This window comes from Camelus ferus, chromosome 36, assembly GCF_009834535.1.
Source record: "Camelus ferus isolate YT-003-E chromosome 36, BCGSAC_Cfer_1.0, whole genome shotgun sequence".
NCBI classification, from domain to species: Eukaryota; Metazoa; Chordata; class Mammalia; order Artiodactyla; family Camelidae; genus Camelus; species Camelus ferus.
This window is the reverse complement of record NC_045731.1, coordinates 14,460,374-14,474,778: the sequence shown is the minus strand read 5'-3', so window position 1 is coordinate 14,474,778 and position 14,405 is coordinate 14,460,374. Positions and strand designations below refer to the sequence as shown.

Here is a 14,405-nt window from a genome sequence, read left to right as displayed (position 1 = left end):
TCCCTCAGAGGCGTCAGCGAGCGGAGTCGGTTTCAGTGTTTGCGCAGAAGTGGTTGCGGTGGAGACGTCTCACTGCAGTGAAGCTTGGAGAGCTTCACTGATTCGCTGTGCGTTTAGAAGCTCTCGTGGGAATGAGTGTCCACGTTTTCACACGGGTGGCAGTGGTATCTCGTGATACAGCGGCTCGCACAGCCCCTGTTCCTCCCCCAGGTGTGAAACGCGGTGCTTCTCGTGCACCTGCAAACTCACAGGCGGGAGATGGAGTCCCTGTTCTTTGTTTCGCCAGGCACTGAATTATGTTTGTGCTGACTGGCTACATGCATTCAGCAGAGGTGGTGGTGGTGGCCTCCAGGCCTTACAGCCATGAATGATCTGGTGTTCCTCCCCTCCTGCGCTCCTGGGTTTGAGAGAATTCTGCCCAAGCTGGGAACGTGTAGTGGGGCCTTGACATTGCGTGTTGAAGGAATGCGCTGTGACGTTGTCAGGCAGGGAATGGGGATACTGAGACTCTGCTCCCAGCTTTGGAACCCCAGGCAGGGTCCTGTTAGAACAGCCTGAGGCATCGCTGGGACAGAGCAGCCAGCCCACGCCCCTCCCACCAGCCCGATTCCTCTCACCTCTTCCCATCCCTAGCCCACGTGAAGCCCCCACGGGTCAAGCCACGGGGCAGCACTGATGGGCACAGCGCTGCTCCGGCCAGACCTTTGACCTAGGAAAGGAAAAGATACAGAGCGCCCTACTAAGAGCCCAAATCTGTTTCCTCTCCGCACACCTTCAGATTCTTTGATTGTGGAAGATGGGCGCGTTTTCAGCACACCACGACTAAGGTGTGGATGTCTCCCGTGGCGCCCAGCTGCCCATGAGGACTCACGTGTAGCCCCTGGATGGCCAGCACTTTCTGTGACTTTGGTACTATGCCCGGTAAAGCTAGAAAAACGTTGACCACCGCTGTCTCCGACCCTGTGTGACTCTTTGGAATGACAGATTGAGCAGGAGAGAGATGCTTATAGAACCTGGGATTCTGTTTGCTCACTGTTTTAAACGGAGTGGCAGCAGGCTGGCGGTCTGTACATGGAATCTGGCTTTCTATGAAGGCGTGCTGGCACTTCCTGGCAGTGAAGGATTGCTGCCAGAGGAGGAAATGGAAATGACAGAGATCAGAGTGATGGTTAAGATCTCGATATAAATAAATCAGAAAAAGAAGTGCGTTCCTGTGTCCTTTTAATCACAGAATGTGATTAAAGGAGAATTGATGGAGGTGTGGTACGTAATTTTCAGTTTGTTGTCTAGAATCCTACCAAGCAGAAGTTTTTTGGGTTTTTTTTTTTTCCTTTTGATATAAACCCATTCAGATCAGCAGAGCTGATGGATTTTTCTGTTTTATTGACTCCAGGTGCTCGTCTTTCTGTTTGCAGGCTTGTGACGCAGGGATGTTTTATATTTTTATTGAAAACTTGGTTGTTTCTACTTTTGATATGGTTATAGATAACACATAGGTGGGTAGAATGCTTGAACTTTAAAGTGTGCAAATTCATCTCACTTTGAACCACCAGCATCAAAGTCTGAAATAAAACACCTCCTATTGATTTTTATATAAAGTGTATAAAATTTACTTGGACTTCACACTTCCTTGGTGATTTCAAGGTGGGATTGGATGCAGCTGAACCAGCTCCGTAATTTCTGTCTAGTGCTCTCATTTCTGCTGTCACAGTACCAACTTATATATATTTTGATATAGCATACATTAATTAAAAAGCCACTACACACTTGTGCCTTGGTTAAAAAGTCTGCTGTCGTTAACAGCAGCCAGTAAATTAGTCAGCTGTGACTAGGCTGCTGTAAGATACTTCTTTCTTAATTTTGTGAGCTCTGGGAATAAAGGTGTTATTAAATTATCACTCTGCAGATTTTCCTCCTAATGTGATAGGCAGTATCGTTAGGCTAAAGAAGTGATTACATTGAGAGAAAAACATTTAAAAATTGGCATTATCGACACTTTTGGATTCTAAAAATCTGATCAGTTCCTAATGAAGATCCAGCTTGTAATGCTCACTTGGAGGTGATGCTGTTCTGAAATCGTTCACATACGTGCCAAGTGCTGTGGAATGGAGGGAGGAGGGTGTTGGGGAAAAGAGTTGTGCACTCACTGATCAGGAAAAAGTCGGCTGCGTGGGGCATGCGCCATGGCTTGGACACGTGGATGCGCTGAGCTCAACAAGTTATCAGTTGTCTGTTACGTATTTCCAAAGAGGTATACTCAGTTTAATGAATGTGTGGGTGATTTGAAGATGTCACAGAATTGTGCACTCAAAGGAAATTGTGGCTTGAGAAAAAAGGGCAGAGTGAACAGAAGCACGTGGCAAAATGTATGATCGCAGAGAGTGTCAGTGCTAGGAAAGACGGCTGGAACGGTTTTAGGAAAGCCCTCGGTGGCCTTATTTTTTTAATCAAGTTTACAGTATAACCCAGAGGAGATTCGTAAAAATAACTCCTCTTAAAACAGAGCATAATTATTATATATATGTGTGCAGCCTAGTGGGAGGAGCAGGGACTCTTTTTCTAAAGAGTGTGTGGCCTTTGGGTTTGCGTCATCAGGGTGGTTGTCGGAGTGTTATGCTGAGCACTACAAATAGTTCCAAATTATAACGAACACATCAACTTGTGTCCAGAACTTATCATTTTATACAGATTTTTTTCCCCTATGGCAGTAAAAATATTTTTTCATCAAAAAAAAAACCCTTAAAAATGACCCCATGATAGAAAATAATCAAACATGGTATTTTATTGATAAGAATTTCGTGATAGATTTGAATTTACAATGTGGTATTCATTTAACGGATATGTGTTGTAAGTCTGGCTACTTTGTACCAGATGCTGTCCTGGGATTCTGGGGATACAGAAGGGAAAAAATGGACACAGGTCTCTGCTCTCCTGGAGCTTACAGTCCTGCTGGGGGAGACAGACAGTCAATCAGTCAGCTTGAGCACGAGTTCTCTCCGAGGGTGGTACGTGGAATGGGGATTATAAAACCTGGGAGGCAGGCAGCGTGGAGTGAAGAGAATCGGGTGGCGTCAAGTCGTGCCTCTCTGGTCTCAGCTGTGTTAATAAGAGGCAGGTTATTTCTCAATCGTATTTTTATGAATAATTAACGTTATATATTTTTACAAAATTATTTGAATCTAACATTTTTCCCCAAGTCTCTGGACACACCTAAGTGAATCCCTGGGGACAGTTTGTAAACCACGTGTGATGGTTTGCACGTGTTAAAAGCACATGAGGACAAATAGCTGTGGCAACATGTGTACATCTTACAAGTGCCTGAAGGGCCATTGTCACAGCACTTGCTCTAGAGTGGAATTTAACATCAAGGAGGTTCCTGATGGATCCTGCTTGTGAGGGGTTGAGGTCTGAAATGAGATCGGAAAGCTCGTTTCCATCTGGATCTGGGCCCGTACCTGGCCGAGGCTCCAGCGTACAGCACTCCGTGAGGAACATGTAGGGGTGACACCCATGGTCTGGGGTGCTCTGAAAACAGTGGGCTTTCCGCTGTTGTTTTTTTTTTAATTGGCACAAAAGAAATATATGTTCATTGTAAAGAATACAAAACAAAGATTGAAGAAAGGAATTATTTGTAATCTCATCCCTTAAAGGTAATCCTTGCTGATAATTTTGTACATGTGTTTGCAGTGCTTTTAAACCTACATCAGTGGTGCATTTGTACACACACAGGCACACATTGCTTATGCCCTGAGTTTTAGAAAAATGGATTCATTATAAGTGATGATTTGTCCTCTATTTTCTTTACTTCATATGTTGTGAGTATGTTACCAGATCAATAAACATTCTCAAACCTTATGTTGGCTGGCTACGTGGCATTTTATTATACAGATATGCGATAATTCACTTAGAAGCAATTCATTTTTGAGAGCATTTTTTTTTACAGAAAAGTGTTAAAGATAAGCAGACAAGACTTCTGGTGCTGGCAGTGGAGGGGTGTGATTTAGATCCAAAGCATGACTGAGGAACAGAGTGGGAAAGCAGGGGGGGGCACAGCTTTACAGTTTTCATGCTTACGGGGCTCCCTGAAAATTTTGTGCAGTGAACATTTTGTAAGTAAAGAAAATTTAAATGCCTCTGAGGGTCTATTTAACATGATCTTAGGTGTCTTTTTCTGTACTTTATTGCTTTTCTGTATGCATTTGATTTTCATTTCTCAGGCTTTCTGTCAGTTGACTGTGTGTTGTGCTGAGAGGAGCTCAGAACAATGAGCGGACAAGTTCAACAGTTGGATTTAACCCAGACCCCAGAGAAGGCATGAAAAGCTTCTGGAGGGAGTGTCCTCAGAAAGATAACTTTGTCAGAGAAGTTGTTAGAATGTCAGGTTTCTCCCCAGTGGGAAGTGGGAGAAAGGCTGAGTGGTTGTTACCACCTAAGAACAAGGCTAACTGCTGATCGGACAGAAAATCTGTTTCCATCATGAGCTAGACCTTCTCATTTCTCTCCTTCCTGTGATCACGGACATTCACACAGGCCCCTTTGGCCAATTGTAAGTTTCTCTGCTGAGAGCTTTGGCTTAAAATAGAGTAGAAAGTGAAGTTTAAAAATGTTTGTGGGCCATATATGACCTAATGTTGTCCATATCTCCTCATAACAGCCCTCCAGTTTCAGGGGAAGTTGAGAGTTACCTTAATGGGATTGGAGCTTCGCTCAAGGGAAAGATTCCTCCTGTCCCACGTTTGGCGCCTGTAGTGAGGTTTTCCTTGCCTTTTCCTTATCTGAAACGTTTCTCCTCCCCCTTTCCTTCTCTCTGCCTTCAGATATATTCAGTGCCTACATCTCTGTTCGTTCTGAGCTTTAAATTCCTCTGTGCAGGTGTGCTTTGCATGTAAAATCTTGGCTTCTACAAAGAGCCAGGTTTTAAATTCCTTTTCAGCTGGCAGTTCTTGCTCAGATATTGAAAGAGTGCACTTAGCTTACCAGCCCTTTCTCTGAGCTCTAAAACTGCGCTTTGAAGCGACTCTTCGAACAGAATACGGTTGGGATGGGAAGTCACTGGGCTCGTGTGCGAGGCTTCCATCCTGGAAAGACGGCTTTGGCAATGCCATTTGTCTGCATTTCCAGGCAGTTTTCAGTGTGACTCCTCAAGGTCTCCTGACACTCTTACAGGGTCTGGCACATCTTAAATCGTTCCTTCCTTCCTTCTTCTTCTGTTGTCACTGGACGCCTTTGTTGCAGTGGGGGGAGGGACTTGCTGGGTGATTCTCACTCAGGCGCAGGTGGTGGGAGATGTCTGGCTATGCTGGTGGGACATACTCCTTGGAAGGGAATGATGCAGGTGAGACTGTAAGAGATACTGTGCATGAGTTAAGCATCCTACAGAGCACGAGGATGTTCTGAGAGGCTTCAGGAGGAGATCCAGACTGGCTGGTGGTGGGTGGCCTGGGGGTGGCCTGGGCACAGGTCCACTGTAGCTGGGGAGCACGGGTGTCGGTAACATCTCGTCCCTGTGGGGACATGGTGGGTCTCTTTGCTCTTAAAGGACCCAAAGTATGGGACAGTCATCCCGGTGGGGGACTCAGGCCCTTTGGAAAGTACAGCCTGCCACACACAGCTGTCATCAGCTCACGACGTACAGTTAAATGACTCACGGGACCCCAGGACAGGTGGTCTACTCAGGTTCGTTTCACTTAGCTCATCGAGGTCAGTTCTCAGTTCCATCTCACACACCATCTCCTTGGCCAGGAAAAGTACTTCCAACGTCAAACCCTCCTTCATTCCCCACCGTGGATAGTTCAGCAAAGTTGAAAACAGACAGCCTTCCCATCAAAATGAGGCTGCCAGTCCTAGTTCTAGAAGGAAGGAAGGAAGGAAGGAAGTCTGTGCCGTGGAGGTCAGGACGGCTCGGCGCTCACCGCTGACTCCTCTGTGCAGGAGAAGCAGTTCTGAGCGATCGGTGCCCCTCTCGTGGAGGCAGTCAGAGGGAGCCAGGCCAAGAAAACGGTAAACCAGAGGCAAGCCTGCAGATCCCCCCGGCCTAGACTTGGGTTCCGGTGGGGCAACGTGTGAAGACCAGGAGGCGAAGCCCGTGACCCAGCGGGTGGCGGGTCAGACGGCAGATCTTCGCATAAAGCCTGGGGTCTCAGACGGCGACAGCACCGGGGCAGGGGCTGAGACAACAAAGCATTTATACAGAGGGAAGTGGTAGACATGCTTGCCGTCTTGCTTTTGAAAAAGCAGGTAAAAAGAACCCCTCCTCTGTCGTCAAGAATTTCTAACCATGATTTCAAACTCACTCGGTCTGGGGACCAGAGTCTGTAGTCTGGGGCAGCCCAGACTATACAGTTTTATTCAAAATTTCCTTTTAAGGCATTCTAGGTGGTGGGTTGCCAGGTACCGGGCAGAAGCAAGTACCAGTCCTCTCTAGAAGAGCACACTCGAAACAGAAGCCTCAAAGGATTTCCCCAGATGAAGTTCCAAGAAGCAGAATGTAACTTCCAGAATCACTGAAAACAAAGTGAAACACAGTTGGCAAAAGCAATGCATCCTAGATCAGAGCTACAGGGACTGCAGGTTTGCAGTTATGGGATGCGGGTTGCAGATTCTCTTCAAAGAAATTAAAGAGGGCATTGCAATAGATGTGATGATGGAGCTGGAGAATGGGCTGGCCAGACCTGGAGCACAGGCCTGGGAGTGACGGGGGCGGGGGTGGACATGGGGTTACTTGAGGGGCTGGGACAGGAGGTTCCTGGTTGCCACCAGCCTGGGAGAATAAAGAAAGAGCACGTGGTGACTGAGGGCGTGTTCAGAGTGGCACCGCTCGTAATGTCTGGGCAGGAGCTGGTTACCTCCCGTAGCAGCCTCCTGGGCCGCTGTCAGTCACCTTTGTACGGTGGGTTTCTGTAAGGAACTCTTCCTGGTGACAAACAGAAAAAAAAATCTGACATGAAACAGGAGATGAAAACAAAAATCTGCTTTAACAGCAGAATGAAGTCCCACCGTTAGAATTCTCACTGGCTTCCCTCCTTATCAAACGCACCGCTTCACCAAGTCCTTGAAAGTGGTTCTGAATCGTACAAGGTCAGTCAATATGATGAGGAGGAACCAGGGATGTTATGAGGCAGGAAGGGGCTGTCTCTGGCTCAGTCAGTGGGCAGAGATTGCTGACAGAGTTGATGGCCAAGCTGTCAGATTCGGCCATCCCCGTCAGGACAGCCTGGGCAGCGCAATCCATCAGCTGATCTGGGGGGAGAGCCTTCCTGGTGTGGCAGGGAAGACCTCACAGAGCTGTCAGGGAGAGCCGCGGGCTGTCCCCTGCCACCAGACCCATGAGGCTGGATGAGCCTCTCCTTTGTGTTTCAAGGGACGTGGGAAGCCCTCCGGAGATGAACTCGCAAGGGTCTGCTGCTGCCTTGAGCCCATCCCTGAGGACTTCCTCTTGATTCAGTTAGGCTAGTGTTGCACTCCAGGAGCTAAGCGTTTCGCTGGTGGTGGCGCCATCCTGTGCTTCAGACACACCACGCTCTTTGCTGCTTCGGCGACGTCACACTTGCCCTCCCTCTGACTGGAATGTTCTTTCTCAAAACTTGGTGTGGATGGCTCTTCTTTCCAGTTCCACTTCCATTGTGTCGTCCTGAATCACCCCAATGTGTTAACTTCTGTGACAGCACCTGCCATGCCTCTGAAGTGACAGCGTCTCTGTGTGTGTGCGGTGAGAGCCGGCACGTCCGCTGGCGTTTCAGCTCCCAGGAGAGGGGTGCTGTCTCACTCACAGCTCCCCCAGGACCTAGCGAATCTAGCCTGGAATCGCAAATAAGTGTTTTTGGAAGGAATAAGTGAGTTCCCTCTCATCCACCTCTTCTGATGATTACGATCATCAGAAGGAGAAGAGGAAGAGGAGGAGGAGGAAGGAGGGGGCAGTGAGGGAGAAGCAGCTGTGGCGTCGCCAACATCACGCATATATTCTGAGTCTTGAATCCCAAGCTTTGGAACAAAATGATTCACCTGTTTTTCTTGTTTGTTTGTTTGTTTTGCTCCTCCACCTAGATAAAACCGTAAGTCAATTAGCTGAGGTTAAGTATTCTTGGCTTCTTCATGACCCCCCTGGAAGTGCCCAGACATTTCCCTGTGGTTAAGGCTATAGTTAAGGCCCCCGTCATTTCTTTCTAGAAGGCTCACAAGATCTTCGTAACGATCAACAAAGACATGGTATGAAGTGTGCTGCTTGCTTTTCAGTTCAAGGAGCTCCACCCAGCAGCTCACCCTTAATTCTGCCACTTGAAGTGCGTCCTGCAGGGTGACTGGTTTGGGCGTGAGTTCTTGGGGGATGTCTGGGAGGGGCTGAGGCACTTTTAGTTCTGCAGAACTGCAGGCTGGACTGGGAGCTCTGGAAATGACTTAACGCATCACTGCCCCAAAGGCTCAAAAGGGCTTGTGTACGTGCAGAAGACATAAGTCACTGGAAGAGAAGCGTCATAATTCAGCTGCTGAAAATGAGATGTTCTGTCTCGAGAGGGCCAGCCCAGAGCGCATTGACAATCTCTACGTTTAGCAAGTGTCCCCAAGCGGTTTCTGTGAGCAGGCAAGTTAGGGAGCCCCTGATGCAGGAAGTTACTGGATTAAACCGAGAGTTGATTTAATACAGACTGGGTTTTAAATGGGTTTCTTTTTGTGAAGGGGGATAAATACTCTTGTAAGAAGGCAGCGAGTGAAATCTCTCCTGGGCAGCCTTACTGAGCTGTCTGTTACTCAGCCTGGACGTTGAGGAGCTCAGAGGAGACTTGTGAAGCTGGGTGGCTAATGTTGACTTCTTTGGAAACAGACAGGCAGAGCTGAGCCAGCCTCTCAGTTGTGAGCGATTAATTGAAGGGTAGCTGTTTTTGTTTTTTTTCAAAGCGCACCTCCCTGAAATACACCTCTTGCTACACATCCGCTCCCTCATTTGTAAAAAGACCGTTTATCATCCTTGGCCGGACTCTGCTCTCCGTAAATGCCAGAAGTAAAATATCCAGCCTCATGGATTATTCAAAATCCTGTTTCTTAACAAGGGCTTAATTGCTGGCTTCAGTTTCTATGAAGTCTGCGGGCAGGGCTGCCGCTGACAGATGTACTGCATCAGCCACGAGTTTCGCCTCTGCCAGTTCACACGCTGAATTGAGCTCTGGCTCTGGGTCCTTGGGGGACCATCCTAGGACACTGTATCCACCGGGAAGCATCATTCTGCCTGACTGCCCTAGTGATTCTTAGATCTATCTGCCTGTCAGAACCACACAGGGAGACTTTGAAAAACACATATTCTAGGGCCCCGCCAGTTCTAAAACAACAGAATCTCCGAGGATGGGACTTGAGAATCTGTATTTTTAGCAAGTTTCCCAGGGGATTCTCATGTCTCCAGCCCCGTGCCAGCCTTGGACTAGACCAGCCTTGGCGGCATCAGCCAACTTAGTCAACATCGTTAGATTCAGAGACAGGAACCATCACTTTCCTTCTCCTTGGTTTTCCCAATAACGTCTTCAAAGTGCTATTTATTATTATTTGTACTCACCCCTGCCATCCCCCTCTGCCACCCCCTGCCCTGGAACCAGGGCAGACTTTCACAGGCATCTGCGTTCCCTTCCTCTCTTCCCCCTAAAGTGCCCCAAGAATCCAGCACTGGCATACCGTGTGGATTTCATCTCGACGAAAAGAAGAAGACAGCGCTGGCCTTTTTATTATTCAGTCTGCATACTTGGGGGTGAGGAGGAATCACTTAAGTGTCCTGCCGTCTGGTGGCTGATTTCACACTTTTCATCCCTGCAAAATAGACACACAGATCCTTTGGGAAAGGTTTTTTTTTTTTCTCTCTGTATCCTTGAGACATTGACAAATAAAAAAATTCTCTGAACTTTATCTTATTACAAATACTGCGTCTTTTCTCACCATTGGCCTAATTTTATGCTGGTTATCTTTTCTGTTTGCTCCTTTCCCTCTTCTATTAGTTTTTTTCCCACTGTTTTTAAAACCTGTAAAACCACATTCTTCTTACTTTTTCTTCTTTTTTTAGTTTTCCTAGGATTCTTGAGGATTACCATCCATCTTCCGAAAGCCCCTGTTTTCTGACTTCAGGCCATTTAGATGAAATTGGGCAACAAGATCTGCAGAAAATCAGATGTTTAAGGACGTGTTCAAGGGAACACAGACAGAACTGGAACCGGAATTCAGGGCTTCTGGTTTCTTTATTCCCAGTCTTGGATTCTTTTCATTACTGCGTGTTTTGTATTTTAGTGTGTGTGGACCTAACACTGGAGTTTTGATACTCTTTTTTCCCCATTTAAAGCCTTTTACCATGACATACACTCATCTTTTCTTGAATGTTCCTTCTGATTTCTCAGGGTTCGTTAGCTGGTGGACTCCCAACAAACCTTCCTTGTTGCAAGCATCTGTAGGTCGTACCGGAGCCCTGTCAGAGTCCCAGATAGACAGCGGACAACAGCAGCCTTGTGGGACAGCCACCAGAACTCCCCACGGGGGAGGAGAAGGGAGCCTTTGTTGGCGGGAGTGGGGTGTTAAGGGAACAGACAGTCGAATCTGATTATTTTTTTTTCAACAGTGAAGCCTCTCTTGGCTTCAGTCTCGAGGACGAGGCTGCAGACCTTGCAGGTCCGACAGCAGGGGTGGCAGTAGCTGCAGAAGCCAGCACTGACCGTCAGTGTGCCCTTCCGCTGCCCAGGGGGTCCGTGTGGTAGCTCTGTTCTCGATTAGCCATGTCTGGCCTAAGACTCGTCTTTTACTTTTTTTTTCTGAAAATAAACTTCTGGTTGCCTGCAGCTTGGCTTAGGAGAAAAGATCTAAGGCTTTAACTGCTTTTTCAGTGGAGTTTCAAGCCATCATCTTGCTTTTAACCTCACCGTTCTCCTCCTGTTCCTCCAAAAGAAGCTGATGCCTCCGGTACCTGTGTCACTGAGGGCTTTGCAGCTTGACTTGGGCTGTTCTGAGCCGGACCTCTCGTGGGCTTGGAATTCAGCTTCCTCGGACCTGCTGGACGAGTTGGCACACTTGCCCCCAGTACTTTGGGAATACCGCTGCCGCTGTGTCCTCCTGGTTGTCTCTGTCCTTAGGGCTGATGCCTGTGGCAGAAAATTGCCTTATGGTCATTCTGATGGGGCTTCAGAAAGAGGATGAAAGTGTGTGCCTCGTCTGGCATGTTCGGCCACACCTCACTTGAATTTAAGGGGGATTGCAGGGTCCTTCCATACCTGTGCCCAGCGTCCACGTTGTTTGCCGCTTCTAACTTGACCAAGGAAATGAATGGAGCTAAGATGGTCAAAACACATTTTCCAAGTGAGCCGAGAGATTTTGGATCAAAGCAGAGGTGAGACGTAGCATCTGGAACAACGCTTAGGTAGGGGGAGCTGTTTCATCCAGACACTCTGCTGCATTTCAGGGTCATGCTGTCCCTCACACCAGCATGATGTATGTCGGTTCCAATTTGGACCTTGGAGATAGTATGGTGGTGACCACCCGTCTTTGCTGTTCATGTGGGCGATTATAGAAGCAGGGTATGTGTCACATGATGACGAAGAACGTTTCAGAGACTTGCATTGATCTTTACATCTGCTGGAGGCTCTGTTCCTCTTGGCTACTGACTGACAGCAGTGGCACAAACGATGCTACAACGTGACCCATTCATTGCCTCAGGCTAAGGGAGCGTTAAGTCCAGTGTTAGTATCTCAGCCATTTTCTTCGACTTGATTAATTCTATTGTTTCTCCCAAAATTCTTAGCAGCACCAACTTTATCCATTGGAACATCTTTGTAAATGGAGTATTCTCATAGATTCCTTTGTCTTCCAACGGTTACTTGAAGTCAGTTAAGTTTATCTTTTGTATTATTAGCTTTTTCCCCCTGTAATGTTATTGTATACGTGACTCGGGCACATACATTTTCATATCTGTAGAACTTTTATGAGACACATGGCATAATGATTCAGTTTTTTTAAATGAGTCAGTTTATAAACAGCCACACTGATTATTTTTATCAATTCATATTGTTATATAAAATCCATATTCAGCTGCCAAAGGCAGTGGTAAGGGAAGGAAACATGACATATTTAACATTCTAGACAATCATTCAAGGAGTTCTTGTGAGCGGTCCCTAACACATTGTGATGATTAGTGTGGCCCCTGATTAAATTTTCCCTGCAGAGTAAATACATCCACCAAATGATTCTCACTAAACCAAAGACTATTGACTAGCAAATCACATGTAGTTTGACACGTCTGTATGTTTAAAGGGTAAGAAAAAACAAAAACCATTTAGGTGGTTTATCACTTCTGAGGCTGCGTTTCCTGGAGCCGTAGGTGGTTCAGGGCTCCCAGGGGTGGGGGTGCTAGAAATGAGCGTGACTCGCTCTCAGGTCCCACCACTCCCTGCCCCATGCCTGCTTCTCCCTGAGAAGTCGTGATGCTGATGGGATTTAATATTTGGTTTTCATATGAAATTTAATTTGGGGAAAAAGAACAAACAGATCTCCTTGATAAGACAGATGTTGAAAAATAATGATGGGCTTTGTTTAGACCCTGAAGACATTTGTCTGAAGTCACCACAGAATTGACAGGAAAGTTCCTTGTGAGGCATGGATTATTTCGTACCTGATGAATGTGAGATTATACTCATGGATCTGAAGATTATGGTAAAACAGAGAAGCCCAGCCCTTTGCAGACAGGCAGGCACGTCCCGAAGCATCCAGATGACTGCAAATTCTGTGCTTTCCGTCACATTCTGGCTGTTAGTTTATCCTAGCAGTACAAAGTTTACCCAAACAAGTGAGAATGGGTTGGGCCACCTCCCTCTCTTGGCCCTGAGTTTCTCAGCAGCCCCTGGTCCCATCTGCCACTCCGTGGACGTTCATCGCTGGCCACAGACGCCACACCACGCCCTGTAAGCCGAGAACAGCACGCAGATTACAAGGTGTGACGCCAGGACTCTTGGCTTTCACGCTTCTCATCATTTCCTTTAGAGATTGTCAGGATTTTCAGTTTTTAGCATAACAGAAACATAATATCTGTAGCAAAAATAAGTTAGAATGCTCTAAACCATCTTCAAAACATTTTATTTATCTATTTTCATTAGAGTGTATCATTTTCTTCCATAACAGCTACAGAGAAATTGGAGGCTGATTCTTGCGCGGTAAAGGTAAACTGAATCATACCAGTTCAGTTTGGCAGGACTGACGCTACTCCACTTGCTGGGTAAGTCAGTGAATCTGTTTTTTTTTCAACAGAAAAAGAAAATGATAATAACCATGAGGATAATGTTTTAAATGTACATGAAGTTATTACCGTAACAGAAAAGGCTTGCTGAAGGGCTACTCACTGGCAAGTGTGAGGGAAATTTTATTTCTTTAAAAAGAAAATTTAGGGGGCAGGGTAATAGGTCAGTTGGTAGCATGTGTGCCTAGCATGCACAAGGTCCTGGGTTCAGTCCCCAGTACCTCCATTAAGAAGTAAATAAATAAACATTTTTAACAAGAAAAATAAAATTCTGACTGAGCATCTAAAACTGGAAAAACATTATTAAGGATTTACTGAGTCTCTGTTATGTTTTGAGAGTTGTTCCAGGATGCAGGAATATTGAGTCACGTGCAGTGGAACTGGTGACTTTTCTTAGAGCTCTTTAGTGTTGTAAAACTATTAAATCCCTTCCAAATAATAATAAAAAGCGGACTGCAAGATGGAAATAGGTAGATGCACATCACGTTTAAAGAAAGACAGCTGGGCGGAGAACGGTGACTCCTGACAGAGGCGACCCTTGAGCCGTCTGGAAGGTGTGTCAGAATAAGGGACGTCGAAGACGGAGAGGCTGCGGGGTGTGAGGAGGGAGCCAAGGTGAGATGCGTTATCTGAGCGTGCGTGGTGCACTCTGAGTGTGGTGAGTGGTCCAGCCTGATTCGATAAAAGGACTTTAAGTAGAGAAAAAAAGGTTTGCCCGGAAAGGTAGAGATTAGATTACAAGGACGAGAATTCCAGCGTAGGACGTGCGTCGTGGGTTTTGGTAAGGGAGTGCTGGCTGCAGGTCTGCTCGTTTGGGTTTGGTTTGATTTGGTTTTAGTGTGGGAGGGACCGGGTGACCTGCGCAGTGCTTGGAAACCGCCACCTCCAGTGTGCAGAGTGGCTTCTGAGAGTGCGTCCCCTGGAGGCCGGAGATGGGAAGACGCATTAGTGGACTCCTAAGAAAGTCCAGACAGAAAACGATAGAGTCTGAATGAGGGAGAGGACAGTGGGAGTCACAAGGACAAAAACAGGTTCATGGAGAAGGATTAGAAGGAGCTTGATAACTACTTTTTGTTTGTTTCGGAGGAGAGGATGGGGGAGGAAACAAAAACGTTTCTTTTATGTCTCATGAGACATATCTATTAGTTATTCATTGGGC

General features: G+C 46.7%; 1 protein-coding gene across 3 annotated transcripts in view; it reads left to right on the top strand.

Moving 5' to 3' along the window:
- CTNNA2 (catenin alpha 2) overlaps window positions 1–14,405 on the top strand; it is a 944,841-nt gene that overhangs the window by 300,327 nt on the left and 630,109 nt on the right. The gene's annotated exons all lie outside the window — the stretch shown is intronic.